Source organism: Martes martes (assembly GCF_963455335.1).
Source record: "Martes martes genome assembly, chromosome: 14".
NCBI lineage: Eukaryota > Metazoa > Chordata > Mammalia > Carnivora > Mustelidae > Martes > Martes martes.
Genome location: NC_137902.1, coordinates 87,850,355 through 87,877,971, shown reverse-complemented (window position 1 = coordinate 87,877,971; position 27,617 = coordinate 87,850,355). Strand labels below are relative to the sequence as shown.

The 27,617-nt window shown below is 44.0% G+C and overlaps 1 pseudogene across 1 annotated transcript in view; it reads left to right on the top strand.

The window, feature by feature from the left end:
- The window catches only part of LOC308355049 (contactin-associated protein-like 3), a 107,597-nt pseudogene extending 96,450 nt beyond the window's left edge, over positions 1-11,147 (top strand). The window contains exons 15-21 of the transcript in view: positions 1,361-1,531; positions 2,656-2,874; positions 5,073-5,312; positions 6,072-6,302; positions 7,739-7,872; positions 8,675-8,762; positions 11,056-11,147. The product of the transcript in view is annotated as a contactin-associated protein-like 3 (transcript). The remainder of the gene's footprint in view (positions 1-1,360; positions 1,532-2,655; positions 2,875-5,072; positions 5,313-6,071; positions 6,303-7,738; positions 7,873-8,674; positions 8,763-11,055) is intronic.
- The last annotated feature ends 16,470 nt before the right edge of the window (positions 11,148-27,617 follow it).

The window sequence follows — 27,617 nt, the reverse complement described above, 5'->3', positions numbered from 1 at the left end:
TTTTGTTTTCTCCAGCTCACTGTATTGTAAGAATACAGTATATAATACTATAACATGCAAAGTGTGTGTTAATCAAATGTTGATGCTTCTTGGTAAGGTGTCCAGTCAACCTGTCCAGTAGGCTATTAGTAGGTACATTTTTGGAGGGTCCAAAGTTACATGTGAATGTCCAACTGTGCAAAGGTCAGTGCCCCAACCCCCTTGTTGTTCAAGGGTTGACCATATTTGCAAATCAATCAATGTCATCTACCATATTAACAGTTTAAAGAAGAACAATCACACCAGATGCTTTTTTTGCATCAATTGATATGAACATGATCATTTGAATTACTATGATTATATCATGAATTAACATGATACATTCATATCAGATACCACTCACAATAAAATTCTTAGCAAACTATGAATAACAGGGAACTTCTTGATCCTAATAAAGGTTGTCTATATACAAAACAGCTGGCATCATAGTTACTGGTGAAAAACTGAACCCTTTCCCTGCAGGAGTGGGCACGAGATAAGGATATTCAATCTCACCGCTTCTGTTCTGTGACTTCAGTCACACTGGACGTCCTAGCCAGTGTGGCCACTGAGGAAGGAAGGAAGGGCATCCAGGTTGGAAAGCAAGAAAGAAAACTATTTGCAGATACACGTGTGATGGGCAGACATGTTTAGAGCAGCTCTGTTTGTGAACGACCAAAGCTGGAAACCACACCGACGTTCTCCAGTGACAAAGAAATGGTGGCCCGATCCACGTGAGGAAGGACGATAGGGCAGCAATAAGTCGTGGCACACTGAGTGCATCTCGAGGGATTTCCGCTGAGTGAGAGGAGCCAGTCTCAGAAGGTTACCTACGGTGTGACTCCGTTTACATGACACTTGGAAAAGGCACAACGGTAGATCACAGTGGCCAGGGCTTAGGGGCAGAGGAGGGTGTGACTGTAAGAGAACAGCCCGAGGGAGGGGGGAGACGGAGCTGTCCTGGGTCCTGATTTTGGTGGTGGTTATACAAGCCTACGCATGTATTAAAGTTCATCTAACGGTACGTCCCCCCAAAGTCAATTTGACTTAATGGTAATCTATAAATAACATCGTCTTCTAAAAAACGCAGGGTATTTCCAGTGATTATCTGTTCACTCAGTTGCAGTCTTGTCCATCTTAATCCTTGAAAGAGTCAGTATCTGGATATTCACCTCGTGGCTGTATGTTTGGAAGAACCCCCAAGTGAAGGCTTGCATAGATAATGAATGCATTTAGTAATGGTAAAAATGGTAATAATGGTAAAAAAAATTGCTAGAAATGCAAAATGTGGTTGTTATTCTGTTTCCTTGCTATTGTCACTTTTTTTTTTTTTTGGAAACAGGTTCATTTTGGAATTCTGCTTCCTTCAACATCGAGACCTCATACCTTCACTTCCCTACATTCCGTGGAGAGCTCAGTGCTGATGTGGCTTTCTTTTTCAAGACAACAGCACCTTCTGGGGTGTTTGTGGAGAACCTGGGGATCACAGACTTCATCAGGCTAGAGCTGCATGGTGAGTTGCCCCCTGGGCAAAGCCACCAGGCCTCAGTATATAGCAATAACCCTTCTGGGAACCTAATTCCCAAAGTACTACTATGCTTTCTTCATCACTTGTATTCCTTTAGTACATACTAAAGGTCTAATACCTTTTTTTTCAAGATTTTATTTATTCATTCGACAGTCAGAAATCACAAGTAGGCAGAGAAGCAAGCAGAGAGAGAGAGAGGAGGAAGCAGGCTCCTTGCTGAGCAGAGAGCCCGACATGGGGCTCGATCCCAAGACCCTGGGATCATGACCTGAGCCGAAGGCAGAGGCTTTAACCCACTGAGCCACCCAGGCGCCCCTCTAATACCTTTTTTAAAAAGATTTATTTATTTGAGAGAGAGAGAGCAGGGTTGGGAGGGGGGAAGAGGCAGAGAGAGTCTTAAACAGACTCCACGCTGAGCATGGAGCCCAGTGCAGGGCTTGATCTCGTGACCCTGAGATCACAACCTGAGCTCACACCAAGAGTCGAATGCTTAACCAACCTTACCACCCAGGAGCACCTAAAGCTCCATTATTTTAAATCCTTATTTTTAATAGGGAGGAAAACAGTGATTCACAAAACACACAGCAGTCTGTCCAATTCTGTGCTGCCCTAACTGTGTGTGCAATAAGGATCTTTTAAACCAAACTGGTCCAGTAACTACTCCCTAAATTGCAGATTCATTTCATGTAATTGACTCGCCACATCGTTCATGCATGTATGCAAGTCTCAGTTCCTGGCTTCAAAATTTCACGGAGGGCTTTTTAAATAAAGTACATGAGGATTCCACCCACCTTGAAATAACTTCGCTGATATGTAAGAAGGCAGGTCACAGGCCAGTTTCCCTCCAGTGGGGAAAGATCCCTAGTCCTTAAGGTTTAGCAAGATGAGGAGCATTCTCTGAGGAGGAATAGGGTAAAATGGCTTTGTTTTTCTTCCCCCAGGACACACATTTCTGTTGCCCTCCTAGCCAGCTCAGAGTGACATTGGTCAGCAGCCGTGTCACCGTCCGCTTTCATAAGGAGCATGTCATGCCCCTGCCCTCCTGTCTCCCGAGACTGAATTTCCTCCCTGTGGAATGAACCGAGCTGCTCTCCTCTCTGTGTTTGCAGCTCCTGCAGAAGTGACCTTTTCTTTCGATGTGGGGAACGGGCGATGCGAGGTCACAGTGCGTTCTCCCACTCCCTTTAACGACAACCGGTGGCACCACGTGAGGGCCGAGAGGAACGTGAAGGAGGCGACCCTTCAAGTGGACCAGCTCCCCAGCAAGACGCAAGCCGCGCCCGCGGATGGCCATGCCCGCCTGCAGCTCAACAGCCAGCTCTTCGTGGGTGAGTGTGGCTGCCCTCTGGCAGGGCCGTGCTGGTGGACACAGAGAAGACGTGAGCCGTCCAGCCGTGACGGCAGCAGGTGCACGGGGCTCATGTCGGCACCGCGGACTGAGGGCTCCAGCAAGAGTCGGGCTCTCTTTCCACAGATGGTTGCTAATACAGTTTCCATAGCGCGTTGTTCGGGATCATGGTTTCCCTAGATTTCCCAGGTCACAGATGAGATAACAGATGTCCAGAGAGAGCGAGAGATGTAGTCTAGAAACGGAAATAGAAGAGAAACCCAGTCCCCAGTGGGTGGGTTCCCAGGCTGGACCTCAACAGTATTGACGACCTGCGTTAGCTTTAGTGACTTCTTATCAACGCTATTTATAAAACGGTTAGCAAATGTCACCCGGAACTCCCGGCTTCACTTCTCAGTGCAGTCGGGGAATCTGCCGTGTGACTGTGCCCGAATTCTCAGTGTCCCCTCTAACACAGCCCGCAGGAGGACTCGCGTGGCGGTGTCGCCCTCCTCCGCTGCCCAGTCCTTGCAGACACCGGGTTCAGAACTGGGCTGGCTCTGTTCTCGCTGCCGGTGCTTCAGGGATGAAAGCTCTGGGTAGAGGAAGTCTTCCTTTTCATGTACTCGCTTATTTTTTTTAAGACTTTTTTTCTTTTTCTCAATGGGAGAGATAAGTTTTGCTACATTACTTTTCAGACAACTCTATTCTAATTTGGAAAGCAAGCAAATCAATGACGTAGCTCTTCCTTGGTCATTTCTCATGTGTTTTCAAGTAAATAAGGAGCTGGTCCTATTAGGAACTAATCTAAATCACAGACTAGCCTGCAGTCTGCTTTGCCAGAGGACACCTACAGCTTCTGGGGACTGTGCTATGCAGGGAGGTGTGTGTGTGTATGTGTGTGTGTGTACAACCCATGACACAGAAAACTCTAAGTCTTCATGTCAAGTCATCAAACTGTGATGCAAATTAAACAGTTCTGTTTTCCGATTCGTAATCCTGAGGATCAAGGAATGGAATTTCTGGGAATGAAGTTGGCATGAACACCTACCTGGAATTGACATCCTCACAGAAACAATGTTTCCAGAGCGTGGGAAGCTGGTGGAAAATGCCGATATATGTGCCCCAGGCCCACCGAGTCAGAATCCCTGGGAATGATCCCCAACTCTGTTTTAGCAAGCGCTCCAGGTGACCCCCGCACCTCCAGATTTGAGATTAGGCTCGTGTGAGGCATGATAGAAAGAGAGAGAGCTACTCAGTGTTCAGGGACTGTTACCCTCCTGACCTCAGAGCCGGCAGGCTGGAGCGAGGCAGGCCTGAGCCTGGGTATTATTATTATTATTTTTTAAATTTTTTAAAGATTTTATTTATTTATTTGACAGACAGAGAGAGAGGGATCACAACCAGGCAGAGAGGCAGGCGGGTGGCGGGGGAAGCAGGCCCACCGGTGAGCAGAGAGCCTGACGTGGGCCTCGATCCCATGACCCTGGGATCATGACCTGAGCTGAAGGCAGAGGCTTAACCCACTGAGCCACCCAGGCGCCCCCAGCCTGGGTTTTAATGTCAACCCTACTTTCTTTCTTTGCCCGTTCCTCAATTCCTTTTTCATGGCATTGTTAATGGGAGCATTTCTCAGAAAGGATGGTATTCCATATATAATTTGTTATTATATATAATATATGTATTATATTATATACAAGTGTATAACAAATATGTAACAAAATATGTATGACAGATGCATATACAAATTATAATGTATATTACATATTAACTCTATACAATGTACATACATTGCATGTTACAAATTTGTAATATATATTGTATTGCAAAGATTTTCAACTATCTAACTTTATTGTGCCCATCACAGTTTATACACTTTAACTTTAAAAAGGAGAGATTTTTTTTTAATGAAGGAACCAACTTAAAAATGTACAAATCTTTCTAAATAGAACTTGAAGAAGTACTTTTTAGAGTAAATATTTACCAAGCTCAACTCCAAAAATATTTCCGTCCACGGTTTATTCGATATCGTTGGATGATTCTTAGTATGTGATCACAGCCTAGGTTTTCAAAATCGCATGTGTTTGTAGAGCTTCCGGCGGGTCCCTTTTCTGACGCGATCGGTCCACCCGCAGTGGGACGTGCAGTGGAAACGCCACCGAGACCCCCAGGGCACGGCTGTAATTGTTTCCCTTGTAGGCGGGACAGCCACCAGACAGAGAGGCTTCCTGGGGTGCATTCGGTCGCTGCGGTTGAATGGGCTGGCCCTAGACCTGGAAGAAAGGGCCACGATGACGCCGGGCGTGGACCCGGGCTGCCCGGGACACTGCAGCAGCTATGGACACCTGTGTCGCAATGGAGGGAGATGTAGGGAGAGACCCAGGGGCATCACCTGCGACTGTGCCTTCTCTGCGTATGACGGGCCATTCTGCGAGAGCGGTGAGTGTACCCTGGGCAGGACGGGGAGAAGGAGGCACCTCATTCGGCTGTTTGCCTCGTGTTTCTGGCATTTGATCCTTTCTCTACGAAAGGATAAGGCAGTTCTCTCTGACCAGCTAAAGGAGAGTTGTTTCTCTCCCAAATTTGTCCATTTATGATTCTGTTCTTGAGAAGCTCATGATGACTTCTGTTGGATTCAGCATCATTCACGCGACACTGAGATGGACAATAGCTCTAAGTTTATGTTTACACTTGGCATTTAATGCTATATAACTCTGAGATGAAGCATTTTGTGGGCCATAATAAAATATTGTTACTCAGTTTGACATCATGCGAATATACATGGGGATAAGTTATCTTTTTATCCATACTTGATTATCTTTTTTTTTTAAAGATTTGATTTATTTATTTGACACAGAGAGAGAGAGATGCCAAGTAGTCAGAGAGGCAGGCAGAGAGAGAAAGAGGCAGAAGCAGGCTCCCTACTGAGCAGGGAGCCCGATGTGGGGCTCGATCCCAGGACCCTGAGATCATGACCTGGGCTGAAGGCAGAGGCTTAACCCACTGAGCCACCCTAGGTGCCCCTTGGTTATCTTTTTAATCGGAAATATTTCTAAATTAAAAAAAAAAAACAGCAAAGCGTGACATTCTTGTTTCCTGTCTTGAGAGACTAAGGGTTAGAGATAGTGTGTAAACACACGCAGAGAAGAGCCTCGCCTTGACTTCGTGTTAACGTAACAAAAATGAGTGTCATTCCAGAGATTTCTGTGTATTTTGGAACCGGCTCGTCCGTTGTCTACAACTTTCAGGAACATTCTAACCGCACCGCCAGCAAGAACACCAGCTCCTTTGCGGCTTCACTTCCTGAGGGTCTGACGCTGGCTGGAGAAGTGGCCACACTGAGCTTCCGGACCACAGGGACGCCCAGCTTACTCCTCTATGTGAGCTCCTTCTACGAGGAGTACCTGTCCGTGATCCTCGACCCCAACGGTGAGTGCTGAGACTTCAAGAACAAGGAGGCTGGATTAGAAAATAAGGTCCACAAGGAGGGGGACCCTTTGGGTGTTTAACTACGAAAAGGAAACACAATTGCGTGGCTTGCCGTGCTCGTTACACTAGTTCATGATAACCCTCAAGTGTTTATCACTAAAGTTCACATTTCCATGATCACATTTAAGATACATTTCCCCCGTGGACGTTTGATCATTTTAGGTATTTCACGTGCCGCGAGGCTTCTTGCTATTCTGGGAAGTCTTTCCTTCTGTAAGTGAATAAATGAGTTCTGCAATTCACTTTGAAACGAGATAGCTCACTTTGTACATGGAAAATAATTCCTCCTCCTTTTTAGCAAAGTAAAGAAGTATATTTATCTAAAATCCACTATTCCTAAGCATCACATGAATAGGATTGCTCTTTACTCATCGGTGGGTGGGAAGCCATTCATGGCAATATCTACATACGAAGAAAAGTGGGATGAGAGGTTCCCAACTCATGGCCACCAAGTGTTTCCAAGACTGTTGCAGATGGAGCATTAGACCAAGCTGTAACCTCGCTTCACAGAGCGGAAGGACAGAGACCTACTTTCTGGAAGATCTGCTCCAGGCAGTATAGGGTTATGGGGTCGTGGGCATCCCTGTGAAGGACATCAGGAGATTTAGATGTTGTAGCACATCATTGGTCTTTCTTCTGTTTCTTGATTATGGCAGAAACATTAGGAAAAAAATTCTAGTTGTGCAAAAAAAAATTCATTATGCAAATGTCAGCAATACATTAAAATGCATTAAAATAAGTCACATTAAAAGAAGTGATGCTTATAGAAACTGAATGTTAATGCAATATTGCTTGAGGTTTTACCATTTAATATTACGAATATCACATGAATAATTAACTTTGAGCCTAGCTCTGACTTCCCATATGCTTAACTTAGAATTTTTTCCTTTTGTTAAGGAAAATGGAAGAACTTGGGAAAATACCATTTGGTCTTGACTTTTAAAATAGTGTAATTGGGGGGCGCCTGGGTGGCTCAGTGGGTTAAAGCCTCTGCCTTCAGCTCAGGTCATGATCCCAGGGTCCTGGGATCGAGTCCCACATCGGGCTCTCTGCTCCTCAGCGAGCCTGCTTCTCTTCTTCTCTCTCTGCCTGACTCTCTGCCTACCTGTGATCTCTGTCTGTCAAGTTAAATAAAATCTTAAAAAAAAAACAAACAAAAAAATAAAATAGTGTAATCGGATTCTGAATTCAGCCCTGGAATAGCAAATAAGTGATCACTCTTCCAGGAATAGAGACTCTCGGTACCCTTAAGCAAATGCTCAATAAATTCAAATTATAGGAAATAAATAAAAACAAAATGTGCTTTAGAACCTGTATTGACGGTTTTTATAAAATTCAATTTTACTTAAAAATGTCATTTTTTTGGTCTTGTTTAGGAAGTTTGCAGATCAGGTATAAGCTGGACAAACACCAAGAACCTGATGTTTTTAACTTTGGTTTTAAAAACTTTGCCGATGGGCGGTTTCACCAGGTGACGATTCACAGAGAAGCGGCGGGGGTCTCTGTAGAGGTAAGGGGTAGATTCACAGCAGCCACAGTAACCAGACTTGTGGCATTCAGTGTATGACCTCCAGCAAGGCTTTGAGAATAAATCCTAGTAAAAGAGAGACACGTTTAGCAGTCTTCCCAGAAAGTCCTGGGGACAGAAAACGTAGTCAAAGTGTTTTCTTTAGCAATGTCCTTTCTTTGTTTAGCAAGAGGCTGACAGGGTTCTTCTTAATATCTGACCTCTGAAAATGCCAAGCTGTCCTCGTTGGTAGGGGAATGTTGCCCAGTTTCTCCCAGCGATTACTGGAGACATTCTGACGAGAATGAGAGCCTACTTCCATCTGACTACAAAAGAGCAAAGGCGGCAGAAATGTAAACACAAGGGGAAAAGCAAGATTTTGCTGAAAGTGGGAATACATTTTTTAAAAGCCTCCATGTTTCAATTATTCATTGTCACTGGGCTTTGAAGAATAACCTTTATATATTGACTCTGTGCCAGTAATATGTTTTGTGGCTTGTGTTACTAATTTCTGTTTGAAATAAGCAAAAGCTTTAAGGTTTGAAATAGCTTATTGCATTTCTTTGTGGATTGTACCAATTACAGATCCCTAAACCATGAAGACAAATAAAGGGGAAAGAACAGGCAATGGGGTGGTGTGAAATCCGAGGTATTAAAACAATTGCTATGAAACCGATTCCCCTTCGTGACAGCCAAACGTATGGCTTGTTTTTACCGTTTTCCTTGGTCTCCCTCAGACTCCCATTCTCTTATCACCAACATTACTCGCCATTTTGATGTTTGCTTCTCATGGAATATTTAATAGGTTAACCAGAATGCAAGGAGACAAGTCGTCCTGTCATCAGGGACAGAATTCAATGCTGTCAAATCCCTTATGTTGGGGACAATTTTAGGTAAGTGTCAGAAAGAGCATCGTCCCCCACGCCCAACCCCGACATGGGTCGGAAGTGTCAGGTTGCAAACTTGGGGAGGGTTCATGAGGCTGAACGAGGCTCCTTGTCGTATTCGTGGTTTCCCAGCAAGTGACAATCAAGGTAGAAGCGGCCCTCTTGTCCGCGTGTGCCTGTAATCGCCAGTGAGGGCTGTCTGCTAGGGGAGCCACGGTGACCCCGGAGAAGTGTCTGCACACGTGCCCTCTCGCTTGGCAATCAAGCGGAATGAAACTTGGTATTTTTATAACAATCGAGGAAAGGCAAAATCAAAGCAGGTGTCACGTTCACAAATTGTATATTAATCAGCGGTCAAATGCAGAAACCAACCAATGGTAAATATAGATTTACATTTACAAGAAGAAAGGACTCACATTTTCTTTGAGCAAGTGAGTACGTGTTGGCGGTAGGCTGGGCCCTGCTCTGAGATGTGTTCAGTGCTCCCAGCTACCCTTGGAAGGTCAGGATCTGAAGACCCCCACGCCCCTGTAGGGCTGGTAAAAGCAAACCCGACTACTCAAGCATCAAATTATCTATGCCTTTGTTTCCCCCCTTGTCACCAAGAATTAGATTGAAATACAAATAACGTTTGAAAGATATTTTTTCCTTTTGATTGTTTCTATTGTAAACTGTATGTGCTGTCGATATAAAAAGTTATTTGGGAGAAATCCTCTTGTGGTCTTGGGTAGAATTTCTGCTCTGGTACGTGACACTCATCTGGCTGTGTTCGGACCGAGATAATTCATGGACTCTTTACTACCTTTTCAGCCATTTGTACCTTGATTCTTTGATCATTTCTTCCATCCCTGACACATAAAACATCCTACAGACGCTGGAGATTTAGAGACGGCCCACGAGTGCACATTCAAAATAGGGTGAGAAGCATAGTAACTGTTAAAACGGTGACATTTTTCTAAAAGATGATGGGCAATAAAATGATGAGTTCTTATTTTTCAGAGGAAATGGGGCAGATCGCAGCGCGCCCTTGTAAATGGTAGACACAGATGCGCATCGTTTAGATGGTAGAGGGGACGGGAAGCTACGAGTGGGTCCTGGGTGTTACAGGTGCGGGTTAAGCCAGTGAGGCAGGGTCCCGGGGTTCTTTGCTGTGAAAACATAGTCTTGGCATCGTGTAATGGATACCAACTTTGGGCCAAAGTGGTCCTGCTTTCTAACTGTGCCTTAGTGTGAATAAAGAGTCGGGCCCCATGATGTGTCGGCAGAAAGGCTTTGGTGTGGCTCGCCGTTCCTGCCCCCTCCGCACGTGCCGTGTGGGCCTCCAGCAGCTGCCGCAGGAGTGCAGATGAGTACAGTTGTTCCCCTCGGGCGCCGGGAGAAGTCTGTAGCTCAAACAGCCCATGGGAGAGGGAGGGGAACAGCTCAGTCTCTAATGTGCGACTTCAGGTATGTTTTCTAGGCATTTCTGGACATCCATGTTTTTGTGATATGAGTAGATTTTTTAAATTCTTTTTTTAAAAGTTTTTATTTAAATTCTAGTTGGCTGACATACAGTGTAATATTAATTTCAGGTGTAGAATTTAGTGATTCATGAGTTAGATACAACACCCAGTAAGTTTTTTTTTTTAATTCTATTTAGAACAGTGGCAAAAAAAAAAAACAAAAAAAGGGTGGGGGAGGTTTGCCTGGGTGGCTCAGTCGTTAAGCATCTGCCTTCGGCTCAGGTCATGATCCCAGGGTCCTGGGATCGAGCCCTGCATCTGGCTCTCTGCTCAGTGGGAAGCCGGTTTCTCCCGTTCCTACTCCCCCTGCTTGTGTTCCCTCTCCCACTGTTTCTCTGTCAAATAAATTTAAAAACCAAAACCAAAACCAAACCAAACCAAACCAACAAAAACAGTGACATGGTACAGAAAACCCACAAGAACTGGGAAAACAGTGGCAAGAGACAAGGTCCTCCTCTGGCTTTGACCCGTGAGAGCAACAGTATACAATAGTGGGAAGAGGTTATGAAGTTCCTAAACAGTCAGAGCCCATGTTGCGTTTCACAGAACAGTGGGATGGAACGCCATCCTCGGCGGTCAGCTGAAGCGTATAATTTTTTTATACAATCCAAGTGGAAAAGAATTTTTAATATCTAAGTGGAAAAGAATTTGCTCCCTTTTTATGTGCTGCTGAGCTCCACTCTCTGGCCTGACCGTTACCATCCATGGCTTGAACAGAGTGAGGAGTAGATCATCTTAGGGGTGTGCAAGCCTCAGAGCTCAGCTTACTTACGTGCCGGTGCGATCTGTGACTGCAGGGATGGTCCTGCCTGCCCCCAGCAGAGTCATCCCTCCGTTGTTGCTGGAGCAGGTGTCTGTGGGCACGCTTCCCGGCCAGGAGGACAGATAGGGTCAAGGAACAAAAGGAACACACCACACACTGCCTGCCCTCAGTGACTCCGGCTCTGACAGGAGAGATGAGGCAGGTTCAGAAGTGACTGTGGCACAAGGTAGGAAGTTGCCAGCAGAAAGTGTGAAATTGACAAACATTTTTAAAGACAATTTAGCTTTGGATGTATTATCTGTAAAAGGGTATGTCATGGATTATGGAAACTGATTTAATAACTAAACTGCCTTATATAAAGGGAATCATTTTAATAAAAAAGGAGAATAATACATTTTATCATATACATTTTTATTTTCCTGCAAGTTCATATGCAGAGAGCAGTAGCACGGAATCGAAGATGTTCATGTTTCTATTCAAGAAAGGTCTAGTCAAAAAACATCTCTCTTGGGCTATAGAAATTAAAGTTGAAATTCAGCAATGAAGTTTATTGCCTGAAGCAACTGAGTCTAATAAAATTATAAATATTCATCTCATCTGTACCTAGAGGTACGCATCTTGATCAAAGGCTAATAAAACTTTTCGAGTTTTGGGTAACTTTATTTCAGGATAGCTTCTACTTAGCAGTTAGTAACTATGAGAAGATGACTCTTTTGTGTTCAGATTCGGGAAATATAAGCTGAGCTTCCTTTCATAAACTTGCAGTAAAATACACCAACAGACTGGCTAATGACGAGCCGTTCATTTTCCAAAGACAGTTGTCCCGAGCTATGTCAGGCTGTCCTCCGCTTATTTTTGGTTAGCTCCCTCGACTCAACAACCTGTCCATTCAGTAAAAAAGTGTTGGGGGTCCCCGATGTGCACTTGTACTTCCCTGGGCATTTTGAGTCCCAGAAACAAGACATATTGTACCTGCCCTCAAAGTGCTCTCAGTACAGTAGGAAACATGAAGAATAAAATAGTGTTCATGACGAATCTCCTTTATCATCATTATTATTTACCCTAATATGTGTTGGGAGGAACAGCTCAGGGTCATCTTCTAAATTAACAGGCCATTCTTCCCATTCTTCAGTGGTCTTATTAATGATGACTACTCAGGTCAAGTGCTCCCGGTTACTATAAAATAATTTTAGTAAAATCCTAGTTTAAGTGCAGATCGTTAAGTTTCTAATTTTCTGTCCAGTCTTGATTTGGATGTGGCCTGTAACCCTGAAGTATGAGAGCTTTAAAATACAACAACCCAGTAAGGTGCCCTGGCATTTTCACTAGGTTTTATTTCTCTAAAGACTTTTGTGTAAATGGTATTCTTTGGATTTTGTCTTTTGTGCATTAAAGAGCAGCAACAGTAAAGATCCCCAAAATACCAAAATGAAAATCTGTTTTGAAGGGTGCAGAGTAATGATGTGCCTTTCTCCTTCCTCCTGGGAAAGAGTACAATACGTGGAAGGTAGTTCAAGTCCGTACAGTCATGCAGATAAACCTTAGTGGGGAGAAGAACCCCACGGAAGGATCTTGTGTTGAAGTGGAACTCCATATATGAGAATAGGGTTATAAATAATGTGGGAGTTACTTACTGATGCCTTCATGGACAGACTACAGTTTGGATATTAAAAACTCCATTGACTTCTGTGATGTATGTTTTGTCTTTGCTCTGCTCTGCCTAAGAATTTATCTCATTTAGGAGGAAAGTCATAGGGTGGAAGACACAAAAAGTTTATATAATTTTAGCAATGTGAATACAAATGCAAAGATCCTCAACAAAATATTCACAAATTGAATCCAGTAAAATCTAATCCAGTAACACAAACAAATTGTTATACACGACCAGATAAGATTTATCCTAGGAATTTAAGGTTGGGTCAGCAGATAAAAACAATCAATGTAAAACAGCATATTAACAGAATAAAGGACAAAAACCACGTGGTTGCCTCAATAGGCACAGAAACAGCATTTGAAAACAATCCACTGTGCTTTCATAAAAAAAAAAAAACCCAAAAAACAAAGTAGGAATAGAAAGAAACCTCCTCGTATCAAAAAAGACAGCTACAAAAACTCCATGCCTGGGCACCTGGGTGGCTCAGTGGGTAAAAGCCTCTGCCTTCGGCTCAGGTCATGATCCCAGGGTCCTGGGATCGAGCCCCGCATCGGGCTCTCTGCTCAGCGGGGAGCCTGCATCCTCCTCTCTCTCTGGCTGCCTCTCTGCCTACTTGTGATCTCTGTCTGTCAAATAAAAACAAAACAAAACAAAAAAACTCCATGTCTGACATCACACTTAATGGAAAATAATGGAAATCTTTCCCTAAGATCAGGAATAAGATAAGGATGTCTACTCTCACCGCCTTCCTTCAGGATTGTACTACAGGTTTGAGTGAGGGCTACAAGGCAAGAACAAAAGAGTAAAAAGTACCCAGAATAAAAAGGAAGAAGTAAAACTAACTCTATTTGTAGAGAATGGGATCTTGTAAGGAATCCATGAAAAAAGCTAATGGAGACAGTACACAGTTGGAGCAAGGATATAAGATCAACATACAGAAATTTATTGTATTTTTATACTAGCAATGAATAATACAAAAATGAAATGAAGACCAAAATGTAAATTCCACTTAAAGTAGCATCAGAAAGAACAAGATACCTTGGAATAACTTGAACAGAAGAGGTGTGAGACGCCTGCGCTAGAAACTAGGAAGCACTGCTGAAAGGAATCATGGAAGATTCACGGGAACGGAAAGACATCCGTGCTCGGGGACCAGAAGTGTTAACGTTGTTAAGTGGTGGGGCTCCCCAAATTGATCTACAGGTTCAATACAATTCCGATCCAAGTCCAAGTGGCAAGTCGATCCCAAATGCATACGGAAATGTGAGGGAATCCAATTAGCCGAAACCATGTTGAAAAGAAAAGTGAAGCTGGAGTTCTCACCTTGGATTTTAAGACTTGGTACAAAGCCATGGTGTCAGAACTGTGTGCTGTTGGCATGAGGACAAACATATTGACCAACGGAGTAGATGAGAGTCGAGAAGTCAAACTATTTATCGTCAGTTGACAGTAGACATGGTTGCCGGGCCCATCCAGGGGAGGAAGATTCGTGTCTTAAACAAATGGGACAGAGCCAACAGGTTAAAAAAGCGACGTTGACCCTACCTCACACCATTTAGAAAAATTAACTCAAAATGAATGATACTCCTCCAGGTAGGAGCTACATTTATAAAACTCTTAGACCAAACTATGGTTGTGCATCAGCTATGTGTGAGGCGCAGCAGCTGGCAGTGGCTGAAGAGTGAGACTGGGGAAGATGGTGGGAGATGAGATCTGAGCGGGGCTGGGTCATGCTGCACCTTACGGGCCACTGGGCAACTCTGGCCTTTACTCCAAGTGTATGGGGCACCATGGGAGGGTTTGAGCCAAAGAACCATGAGAACACGGGGAACATGTATTAGGCCTTTGTCCCCGTGTCCTGGCACAGAGCTCAGAAGACCCTTGGAGTCAGAGTAATGAGAGTAGCTTCTGCTTTCCAGTGACATGGCTGGTGGCCCCAGGATGGGAGCTGACGGCCAGGAGACCACCCATGTGGCTAGAGGGCTGGAATTTTCTACCCCCTTCCTGACTTCCTGGGAGAGGAGAGGGGCTAGAGGTTGAGTCAATCACCCATGACCAACGATTTAATCAACCGTGCCTATGTAATGAAGCCTCCCTGAAAATTCCAAAAAGACCTTCTGGGTTGGTGAAGGCATGGAGGTGATGGAGGTTGGTGACCCCCAAGAGAGCGTGGCAGTGCCCTGTCCCTCTCCACATGGCTCGCCCTGTGCCTCTCATCCACCTGGCCGTCCTGGAGTTGGAGCCTTTACAATAAACTGACAGTAGTGAGCAGAGCCCTTTCCTGAGTTGTGCGAGCCATTCGAGCAAATTCTCAAACCTGAGGAGCAGGTCCTGGAATGCCCAGGCTAGAGCTGGTCCAGCAGAAGTGTGAGTGGCCCAGGACTTGTGACTGGTTTCTGAAGTGGGCGGTGGTCTTGTGGGACTGGGGCGTCTTCCCCAGCTCGGGGTTAGTTCACATCAGAATGGATCTGAATTGTTCCACACCCAGCTGGTATCAGAGCCTGGGCCCCTGGTGTACAAAATGCCCATGACCTTTGGTGTCCAAGGCATTGTTAGTGAAAACAGCTTGGGGAAGATGCTCTGACAGCTAGGAAGGGGTTGCCTGGAGTGTTTGCATTCCAGATGGAGCGTGGCAGCCTGGCAGCCCGTCCGCAGCGGCCCGGTCGTCTGACTGGGATGGGGGAGGGGAGGACGGCAGCCCGCCAGCTGCTGGGACACCTGGACTCTGAACACCGCTCAATCCATGCTTTATTTCAGACACGTTGATCGTCTTGTGCTCCTCCAGGTCTTACGAGCCCTCCCGTCCTGGCGGCGATGAGGCATACATGCTGAGAGTGCTAAGGGGTCCTCGTGGAGAATGAGGACAGGCAGGGAGAGGAGATCCAGCCACCAGGGGGATGGGCCAGGACAAGGCAGCCGAGCCTGGAATGCAGAACGTGCTCTTGCTTGAGATTATCAGGAAGCAATCCGGTATTACAGAACAATTTCAGTGAGCCTGTCACTGTGTTGACTGTATGGCCAAGGGCCAAGAGACATTCAGCTTCATCGTCTAGGTAATAGGGAGCCAGGGGAGGCTTTCAGATTGAAAGGAGACGAAGCAGAACCATGGCTCACACATCTCCTGGCACAGTGTGGTAAGGACCAAGGTGCCGTGGGATGTGGGTAAGAGACAAAAGGCAGGACCACCAGAGGAGAGAGGGCAAAGGCAGCCTGGGGATTAAACCCAGGGAACCGGGAGGCTGGGCCAGCAGCCTCAGCCAGGAGCACTGGAGGAGGAAGAGATGTCACTTGGGTCACAGATTTCAGGGAGTGGATGCCACACCCAGGACGTGGAACCAGACCGAGTGTCTAGTTTAGGCAGGAAATAGTCTTTTTAGTTTTCAAAATCAAACATCCAGTCTTAGGATTTACTCATTTAATGTAGAGTAGCCTGTGGAGAAATGTGCTAGCATTTCCACTTCATATTTAATTTGCAGTATCTCGGCTCACTAGAACTTTCCGAAGACTTCTCATGCCTTCACTAAATTACACCAGAATAAATGAGTTGAGAACTTAGATCGTTTTCCCAGTTCAAGGTCATATATGCAAACATCCTCTGTTGTCTTACATCACTGCTTTTTGACCTACGCCACTTCTTCAACGTTGCGTATCTCATTACCCTGCATCTACGCTTGACTCAAGAAAATCTAACCAGAGCTAACGTGTGGGACAGCTTGTGACAACCTGAGGAGTCGGGGAACATTTTTTTTATGGCAGGTGTTCCAGAAAGGAGAAGCACGGCAGAGCCCAACTGATTCGATGACCTCGGGGTCTGAATTTTCTGTGTCTACGCCCTGAGCACTTTTCTTCCCTTCACGAAGGAGAATTCAAGCTTCGCATTTTGCTATGGTTCCCACTGCATGAGCAGGGAGTGGTTTTGCCACCTCTCCTCTCTCTCTCTCTTTCTCTCTCTCTCTCTCCCTTTCTCTCTTTCCCTCAGGCTTTCCAGGACTATTTGGTCATTCCCTCGGGGGTCAGAAAGCGAGTAGGGTCAAATCACATTTCCCTATATCTTCCTTCCATCAAAGACCACTGGTGACCAGGAAAGTGGGGTGCATGGGGACAGATAAACTCCTTTACTGGTCTCATTTTGTGAGTTAATCAAGGTTACCAGCTTCCAGGGTTGTAAATCCAGCTTCTGTCCTAGTCCTGAAACAGTGAACGCCGTCCAGAAGTCCTTCACCAGGGGAGTGAGTTCACAAACTGTGCTACATCCATACAACGGAACACGACCCATTAACAGAAGGAACACCTGACCCAGGCAAACATGTGGACGACTCGGCAATGCATTTCACCGTGAAGAAGCCTGGCCTGAAATGCTCTCCAGTCTCTGAGTCCATCTGTAACATCCTGGAAAGGGGAAGCAGAAGGGATGGGGCACAGATCCGTTACCATCAGGGCTTGCCGGTGCCCGGAGGGTTCCGTGACAGAAGCAAAGCACGATGGGAGTTTTGTGAAGAAGGAAATGACTTTGCCGGTGGGTATGTGACTGTGCACCTTGGTCAAAACCCATGGAGCGCACACCATAACGGGTGTCATTAACTAAAGCTCACTCCTCACGGATACCTGTTAATGGGGGAAATCAGCCAGGAGGTGTGTTAAACCACCAGCTTTAGCCAAGGACCTTAGCTCTGTCCTAAATGAATAACATAACCGCTCCAGCTCCTTGGGAGAATGAAGTCCTTACCCTCCGTTCTGGAGAATTCCATCCCTCCACAAATTCCACTTGTGCAGGAAGGAAAGCACCTCAGCATGAGCCAGCACTAAGCTGCCCCGCTCATAAATTTGGGGAAGACCCCCTAGAATCATTCCATTTGTCCACCTTTGTCTCGTCCCTAAGTGAAGCCTCTTCCAGAGAAGAATTGGGAAACTTTCTCTACCGCGGGATATGTAGTTTTCACCCTCGGGTTCCGCACTCGTCTGTGTAATGAAAGAACAGAAATGGGGCCAGCCTGGGCAGGAGATTCCGTCTCTGCTTTTGAGAAGCAGCCCTTCCCAAAGCTCAAGACAGCAAGAGATGAACGAGGTGTTTCTCTGATGGAATCACTGGTGAAATGTCGGGGTTCTGCTCGAGCCTTCATCTACCACCTCCATGCCAGCCCACCCCCGAGGAAAACCACAGGGACCCCCAGTGTCTGTGGAAATCAGTCTGAAAATCACTGACTGAGGGGAAATGTGGAGAAGCAAGAGGGGATGGAGGAAGGAGGAGGGAGACCCTGTTCTGTGCATGGTCACGGTGGTGGCCATCGATATGCATAAGCAGTTGTGTCACTCCCTACTTAAAGGAGGTCACATGATTCCCTGCATTTCACTGCACTTTTTGCCCTGCCCCTATTTTGGTGACTCTCCTTGTCTAACACTCCCAGTGCGCTGGGAACATCTACGATATTGGGCACCATGTAGAAGAACTTCCATGTTCCAGGTCTTTGCTAGCTGTTCTGACTTTATGCATCCGCTGACACCAGGTTCCTAGGACGCCCTCCTGTGCTCGTCTGTTTCTCAAGCTCATGTTCATGCTGCAGCTCAAGGGCTTCTGCTGGGGCCCTCGCTTGCCCTCAGGCACCCACACTTGTAACTATCTGAAGTGCTACCAACAAACCAGTTTTAATGGGAGTAATGAGTGGACTCAGCCAGAGGAGTCTTAAATTCCTTTGGACCTAGTCTCCTTAGAAAATCCTTTCAAACCTTTGTTAGGAATTAAAAAGCAGAGAGCGAGAGTATTTAACAATTGCATACAAATCTGAGATAAGTGGGACCCTTTCCTCCCCACTGTGGGTCCCTTAGGTTAGGGTTAGGTCAGGTAGGGTGAGCTCACCTTGTCACCATTATAATGTGCAGCACGAGGACAGCCCCCCCCCCACTTTCTGTCATCTCTTATTATGGTGCCTTTACCTGGATGTGTGGGGATATTTAGCTGGTATGTCTCCCTCCCCCCATGCTGTAATGTGTCAGCTTCTGATAGGTGCCCAGATCTGAATCTAGACAAGGGTCATCATAAGTGAAAAGGGGAGGAGGTATGGCCAGGTATCAGAGTCAGAGAGACGCTATCGGAAAACACTTGAGACAGATTTCTCAATGTGGTTTTAATTTGAATCTCCCTGATGGCTAGTGATGATGAACATTTTGTCATGGGTCTGATAGCCATTTGTATGTCTTCATTGGAGAAGATTTCTCTGTAATGAGTAAATGAACAATTACACATTATCAGGCCCCCAGTTTTTCACCCACCCCACTTTTCAGTGCCCATGGCCATGTCTCTTCCTCCTCTTAAGTGCTCTCCCCCCTCCCCTCTCCCACTAGACACCACTGCAGATGCGTTTCCCAGAATACACTAGCTCATCTGGAGCTTGGACTCTTCCAAGTAACTCCACCTCAAGCCCGGGTTCCCAATTCCATGTCCTGCCATCCCTGCCCAGTCCTGCCACCAAGCTCCTCTTCCCACGTCCCCAGGTTAGCCAATGCAACCATTCACAAGAACCTCAACACATGCCTCACAGCCACTGCTCTGCCTGTTGGTTCATGGCACTACCTCACTTGAAGGTCACAGTCCCATCCAAGGTCAACAAATGCTTCTTCCTTCAGTAAAATCTCCTCTATTGCTCCGGCTGAAAATGTGATTCCTTCTCTGCACTTCCTTCCCGTGTGTTTCCTATCTGCTGTCGTAACAAGTTATCGCAGACAATGGATTAAAACAATTCACAGTGATTCATTCTCTTTAGTCGGTGGTCCACACAGTTCTTCCTAGACTACAATTAAGATGTTAGCAGGGCCATGTTCCTTCTGGATGCTCTAGAGGAAAATCTGTTTCCTTGACTTTTACAACTCGTAGATGTATTGGAATTTCTTGTCTTGTGGCCCCTTCTTCCACCTCCAAAGTCACAGCATAGTATCTCTGACTCTGACGCCTGACCATTCCTCTCCTTTTCACTCATAATAACCCTTGTGATTACACTGGATCCGCCCAAACAATCCGGTATAATCAGTTCCTCTAAAAATTCTTAATTGAAGCTGCAATCCCATTGCCACGTATGGTAACCGATGCTGGGTTCCGAGGATCAGAATGTGAATATCACTGAGGGGGCTGCTGTTTGCCATCACAGTAATAGCACTCTCGGGGCTCATAGGAAATCCCTCCTACTATTACAATTATTTCTGTGCACATTTTATCTACCCTACAAATTTCTGTAGGATAAGGGCAAAAATTAGCCTGTACTTATATTTGTGCCCATGGCAAAGCATGCAGAATGAAAAGCATGCCCAGAAGACAGAGAAGGTTGTGGCCAAGGGAAAAGCAGTCTGGAGCAAGCTAGAGAATCTTGAGGAAATGCAAGACCTGTTTGATGGGTCCACTGACCCAAAGGTCCATGTTAGCAATGCTTCTTCATTGCTGCAATTTTTAACCTACGCCATCAAAACCCAAAGCACTTGGAGTGTAGTGGTCCTCCAAGAGTTAAATTGCAGCACAAAAGCAGATCATCATTTTGTAGATTCGTCCTCTCAGTTAAATTATGAGGAACATGGAACAAATCTTTTCTATTTATAGAAAACCATGCACTCTCTATGCAGCGATTGTTCTGTGCCCTACAGAATGTGATTTACATTCCAGAAAATAAGAAAAAGGACTACTTCCTTACAGAATTTGGAAATGATACTCTTTCAAAATTCAAGAAGTTTCCTTCTCTCTATTTGATTGGGGCGCAATTTCTTGGGCCCATTCAATAGCTCTTCATCATCTAAATATTTCCTTCCATTTTGATCAGTTTTTCATTCATAATAAAGATCTTCTGAAAATGTGTATTTGGCTGAATCTGTTATAATCGAGTGTCAGATACTAAAGCTTACACTCATGTACATGGTTGTGTATGAATTTTTAACTATTTTATATTTCTTTTTTAATATTTTATTTATCCATTTGACAGACAGAGACTACAAGTAGGCGGAGAGGCAGGCAGAGAGAGAGGAGGAAGCAGGCTCCCCGCTGAGCAGAGAGCCCAATGAGGGACTCGAACCCAGGACCCTGGGACCATGACCTGAGCCGAAGGCAGAGGTTTTAACCCACTAAGCCACCCAGGTGCCCCTATTTTATATTTCTGTAACTATTTATGGACAGTAGGTAAGCATCTATGATAAGATACTTTTTTTTTTTTCAGAGAGGATGGGATGGGAGGGAAGGGCAGAGGGAGAGGGAGGGAGAGAGAGAATCTCAGGCAGACTCCACGCCAAGTGTGGAGCCTGACATAGGGTTCAATCTCATGACCTTGAGATCATGACCTGAGCTGAAATCAAGTGTTGGACATTCAACCAACTGAGCCACCCAGGTGCCCTGAGAAGTTGTCCCTTCAATGCTCTCCCTGCCTTATCTCTCGAGCTGCTCATGATGCTGTTTCACTGCACTTTTGTTCTCTGGAACGCTCTTGTTTACGGTCTTCCATGCACAATTGCTGTTGGATTAAATGGCACCCAAGTGGCTTCTAAAATCAAACGGGGCTTTTCCCTTTTCTAACTTAGAATCAAAGAGTAATCTCTCACGAGAGGCATAGAAAAGATGTTTTTTCATTCATCTGAAGTGTTTTCCTTTAGGCTAGCAGGTCTTTACCAAGCTTTTTAAAAGCTTTTACTATTTTTTTTAAAAAAAGGTTAATTCATCTAATTTCAAGTCTATTCTGTAGAAATCAGAATTATCAAGAACATCAAAATGATGCATGCTTCAAAAGGTAACCATAAAAATTAGCTTCACTGCACAGAATACACCCACAAAAAGATGGCCGCCTGCCACCAGCCTTGCCAGAGAGGTCTGTCTGCCTCCAAGACCATGTGCTTTTTACAGTCTGTTAGTTTCCATAGTCTTTAGTCAAAGACCACGTCATTAAAGCCATTTTTGGGTTTTGAACCAAAAGGAAGAAATTTTAAAAATCAGGAAATAGAGTTTTATGTCCATACTCTACCGTATACTCTTAAAATGTATATACTTTATTTACCGTTATAAAAGTTAACCTCCAGAGTAATCAAACTTATGCTTACTGAACCTTAATATTATCAGAGTAAATTCCAAAAGCAGAGAAGAGAAGAAAATATGAAAATATACAGGAAACAAAGGAAGACTTTAAACAGATCACAGGAGTATGAATAAATATACTAGTAGATGAAAACAGGACAAATCTGTCTCTTACAAGAAAAGCTCCTCCCAAGAGATCCCAAAGCAAGACCCAACCATGTCTGAGTGAAATGCCAGAGACTTTGTGAGTCGGAGGAGGTCAAGGACAAAAGAACGGGAACTGGTATAACTAGTGGAGGGGAAATGGAGACAAACAGAAAACAGAAAGCAACAGAAATAAAACATTAACAACAATAAAACAAAGTACATTTATATTCAGGACAAAACCCAGTCACAAGATACAGAGGAGCATGTCGTAAAGGCAACCATCACCCGGGAGATGGGCTGCTAGATTTGAGGATGTGGAGTGACCCCAGTGGTTCCTTTCTAGGGCTGTTGAAGAAACTGCACACCTGAGGCTCTTGCCAGAGTATTCCAGCTGTCTGATATCTTCTGGCTACTGTGGTGAGGGTATGAGGAGACACTAGTCCATAATGCCTTCGTTATCTTGCCATGAGGACCTGTGGCATCTGAGATGATGAAGGAATTACTAGTCAGCATCCCTGTGCTAATATTTGATGCTGCGTCTTACTTCCTGAGGCTCACCTTCCATGTCTTCAGAGGGGGCCGGGTCCCATGCCCAGCTCCACCGGGTAAACCACAAATAGTCTAGTCAAGAAATAGACCCGGAAGAAATGATCCCTTGCCTCCTTCAGTGTCCTGTATGCTTGTTGAGGCCAACCTGTGAATGCCCAGAGCAATGGCAGCTATGCTGGGGTCACGAGGTGGGGGTTCCTCTGGGCAGGACATGCTGAGGATAGTAGAGCAGAAAGGTGGAAGCAACCTGATCCTTGATGACATCGCTGAGCCCCGGAAGGCATCAACCCTGGAGCTGCCCTACTCTGGCCTTCTTGTTATGTGGGCTGACTTTTCCTAGGTTTTAAAGATATTTCTAACTGGGTTTTCTCTTTCTCACAGCTGAAAACATTAAAACTCATGCAGAGCCCTGGAGAGGTCCGTCCTCCACAGCGTTCCACACCAGGCACACAGTGGGCTCCTGGTCAGCGGACTAAGGGGACACGTTTAAATGCATACATCCAGTTGTTATCTAGCAAACAGACTTTTTATTTTTTAAAAAGTCCCTTTGTAAAAGGGTTGCCTTCTTCCAGTCTCTCGGCAGGGTGCCCTCTCCCTAACGGGCATTTCAATAAATGGTGCTGAGCAAATTGGACAGCTATGTGTAGAAGAAGACACTCGACCAGGCTCTTACACCATACACAAAGATAAACTCAAATGGATCAAAGACCTCAACGTGAGGCAGGAATCCATCGGAATCCTAGAGGAGATCATAGGCAGTGACCACTTCAACATGGGCCACAGCAACTTCTTTCAAAACATGTCTCCGAAGGCAAAGGAAACAAAAGCAAAAATGAACTTTTGGGACTTCATCAAGATCAAAAGCTTCTGCACAGCAAAGGAAACAGTCAACAAAACAAAGAGGCAACCTACAGAATGGGAAAATATATTTGCAAATGACACAGACAAGGGGCTGATATCTAAGATTTATAAAGAACACCTCAACCTCAACACTCAAAAAACAGATAGTCACATTGTTTAAAAAAATGGGCAGAAGACATTAATAGACACTTCTCCAAAGCAGACATACAAACACTAACAAACACGTGGAAAAAAACTGCTCATCTTATTAGCTATCAGGGAGATTTCATCAGGGAGTTCCTCCAGTACAGATCCTTTACCTCTTTGGTTAGGTTTATTCCCAGGTATCTTATGGTTTTTGGTGCCATAGTAAATGTAATCGATTCTCCCATTTCCCTTTCTATATTTTCATTGTTAACGTATAGGAAACCAACTGATTTCTGTACATTGATTTTGTATCCTGCACATTGCTGAATTGCTGTATGAGTTCTAGTAGTTTGGGGGTGGAGTCTTTTGGGTTTTCCATAGAAAGTATCATGTTGTCTGTGAAGAAAGAGTGTTTGACTTCTTCATTGCTAATTTGAATACTTCTTATTTCTCTTTGTTGTCTGATTGCTGTTGCTAGGACTTTTAACACTATGTTGAACAAGAGTGGTGAGAGTGAGCATCCTTTTCATGTTCCTGATCTCAAAGGGAAGGCTGTCAGCTTTTCCCCATTGAGAATGATATTTGCGGTGGGTTTTTCACGGATTTGATGAAGATGAAGAATGTTCCTTCTATCCCTATACTTTGAATGGTTTTAATCAGGAATGGATGCTGTATTTTGTCAAATGCTCTTTCTGCATCAATTGAGAGGACCAGGTGGTTTTCCTCTCTTCTCTTATTGATTTGTTGTATCACAATCATTTGCGAATGCTGAACAACCCCTGCATCCCAGGGATAAACCCCACCTGGTCATGGTGAATAATCTTTTTAATGTACTGTTCGATCCTAATAGCTAGGATCTTGTTGAGAACCTTGGCATCCATATTCATCAGGGATATTGGTCTGAAATTCTCCTTTTTGATGGGGTCTTTTCCTGGTTTGGGGGATCAGGGTAATGCTGGCTTCATAGACTGAGTCTGGAAGTTTTCCTTCTGTTTCTATTTTTTTAAGGAATTTTCAAGAGAATTTGAAGAAAGAAAATTCAATAGAATAGGTATTAATTCTTCTGTGAATGTTTGGTAGAATCCCCAGGGAATCCATTAGGTCCTGTGCTCTTGTTTTTTGGGAGGTTTTTGATCACTGCTTCAGTCTCTTTACTAGATGTTAGTCTATTCAGGTTGTCAGTTTCTTCCTATTTCAGTCTTGGAAGTTTATTCGTTTCCAGGAATGTATCCAGTTCTCCTAGATTGCTTAACTTATTGGCATAAAACTGTTGATAATTTCTGATGATCGTTTCTATTTCCTTGGTGTTAGTTGTGATCTCTCCCCTTTCATTCACAAATTTATTAATTTGGGTCCTCTCTCTTTTCTTTTGGATTAGTTTGGCCTTTGTTTTATTGACCTTATTGATTCTTTCGAAGAACCAACTTCTTGACCTTTTTGATGTGTTCCACTGTATCTCTAGATTCTATCTCATTGATCACTGCTCTAATCTTGATTGTGCATGGGGTTGTGCATGGGGTTGGCTTAATTTGTTGTCAATTTTCCAGTAATTTAAGGTGTAAAGAGAGCTAGTGTATTTGGGATTTATCAATTTTGGGGGGGGAGGTGAGGCTCGGATGGCTATCTAATTCCCCCTTAGGACCACCTTTGCCATGTCCCATAGGTTTTGGACTGATGTGTCTTCATTCTCATTGGTTCCATGAATTGTTTAAGTTCTTATTTGACTTCCTAGTTGTTCCAAACATTCTTAAGCAGGGTGGTCTTTAGCTTCCAAGTGTTTGAATTCCTTCCAAACTTTTTCTTGTGGTTGAGTTCCAGTTTCAAAGCACTGTGGTCTGAGAATATGTGGGCAATAATCTCAATCTCTTGGTATTGGTTGAGCCCTGATTTGTGACTCAGTATGTGGTCAATTCTGGAGAAAGTTCCGTGTGCACTTGAGTGGAATGTTCCGTATATACCTATGAGGTCCATCTGGTCCAATGTGTCATTCAAAGCTCTTATATCTTTATTGAGTTTCTGCATGGATGATCTGTCTATTACATGTGGCATGGCATGTTAAGATCCCATACTATTAATTATTCATATCAGTCTGACTGTTTTGATTAACAGTTGGCTTATGTAGTTGGCTGCTGCCATACTGGAGGCATAAATATTTACAATTGTTAAATCATCTTGGTGGATAGACCCATTAAGAATGATGTAGTGTCCTTCCGTATCTCTGACTACAGTCTTTAGTTTAAAATCTAATTTATCTGATATGAGAATTGCTATACCAGCTTTCTTTTGAGGCCTGTTGGCATGAAAGATGTTTCTCCATCCCTTCACTTTCAGTCTGGATCTATCTTTAGGTTCCAAAAGGGTCTCTTTACGACAGCATATGGACTGGTCCTGTCAATTTATCCAATCTGCAACCCTGTGCCATTTTATGGGGGCATTTGGGCCATTCACATTGAGAGTGATTATTGAAAGATACGTTTTTATTGATATCATGTTGCCTATGATGTCCTTGTTTCCATAGATTGTCTCTGTAAATTTCTGTTCTTTGTCACTGTGTGGTTCTTTGTTCTTTTATAGAACCCTCCCCCCTTAATATTTCTTGTAGTGCCAGCTTGGTGGTCATGTAGACTTTTAAGCCTTGCCAGTCTTGGAAGCTCTTTATCTCTCCATCTATTCTGAATGGCCTTGATGGATAAAGTATTCTTGGCTGCATGTTCTTCTCATTTGTTGCCCTGAATATGTCTTGCCAGCCTTTCTGGCCTGCCAGGTTGCTGTGGACAGGTGTGATGTTATTTTGATGGTCCTCCCTCTGTATGAAGGGGTCTCTTCCCCCTACCTGCCCTGAAGACATATTCTGATTTTATAAATCAGGAATTTCACAATTATGTGTCTGGAGGTCTTTCTAGCCTTGTTGTTCTTGGGTGGTGTCTTCTCTGCCTCTAGGACATGAACACTTGTTCCATTCTCCAGGTTAGGAAAATTTTCATCCAGGATTTATTCAACTATATCTTCTAGGGGTCTCTCTTTCTTCTCCCCCTCATTCTTCCCAGTAATTTTGACACTGGAACATTTCATGGCATCCTTTTTAGCCTAAGTCTGTTGTCATGGCTTCTAAGCTACTTGTTCCAGGCCTCCTCCTTATTCTTCTTTTCTATCCATTATTTTCTAGATCAGTAAATTGATCTTCTGCCTTTTTTACCCTAGCTGTTAGAGTATTTAGATTAGATTGGATCTCTCTGATAGCATTTTTAACTTCTGCAAGATTTGCTCTCACTTCAGCCCTTAGAGATTCTATGTTTCCACTAATGGTCTTTGAAAACCTAGCTAGTGCTAGGTGTTACTCTGTTTTTGTTACTCTGATTTCCATTTACAACACCTTGTTTATGTTGATATCCAATAGTTCTGTACCAGAGGTCACGGTCTCTGAATTTTTCCTCTGTTGGGTATTCCTCCTCCTAATAATTTTGGTGAGAGGTGGATGAGGGGATGTACAGCTGAATATATCAACTACGATCCAGACAAGGTGCAATCTGGAACATTGCAGAGCTATCGGAAGTCACCACCAAAAAGAAAGAAAAAAAAAACAAAAACAAAAACAAAAAAAACAAAAAAGGGAGAGAGAAAGAGAGGGAGAAAGAAAAAAGAGAAGGCCCAGCCAAAATGAGCCCCCAAAGTAAGATTCATAATGTATATGAACAGAAATGAACAAACAAAAAGACTGACAAAATTAAATGAGAAAAAAAGAAATAAATGAAATAAAAAAAGAAATAAAGAAAAGAAAAGAAATAAAGCCAAAATAAACTCCAAGAATAAGATTTCTATAATACCAGAAAGAAAAAAAGATATGCAGAAACACTGACAGAAGAAAAAGTTGGAAGGTGGTTATAAATCCTCAGTGTGGGTGAGGAATGTTATTTTGGTTCTTCCTGGGAGTATCTTGATATCTTTGTTAAAGGACTCAACTTTCCAGAGATAAAGGGAGATTAAAACTGGTTTATATACAGGGATAGTACTGAATAGGGAAAAAGGAATACCTTGACACTTATATCTATATGTATATTTAAAAAAGAGAAAGAAAGAAAAGAAAAAGTAAAACACATGTATATGTATGAAAAACATTCAAGTTAAAAAAGTTATTATGAAATATATTGTATTAAACCTCTAATTGTAATGTTAAGTATGTTAAAAAATTTTTTAAAAACAAGAATCCTGAGAATGAATTTTTAAA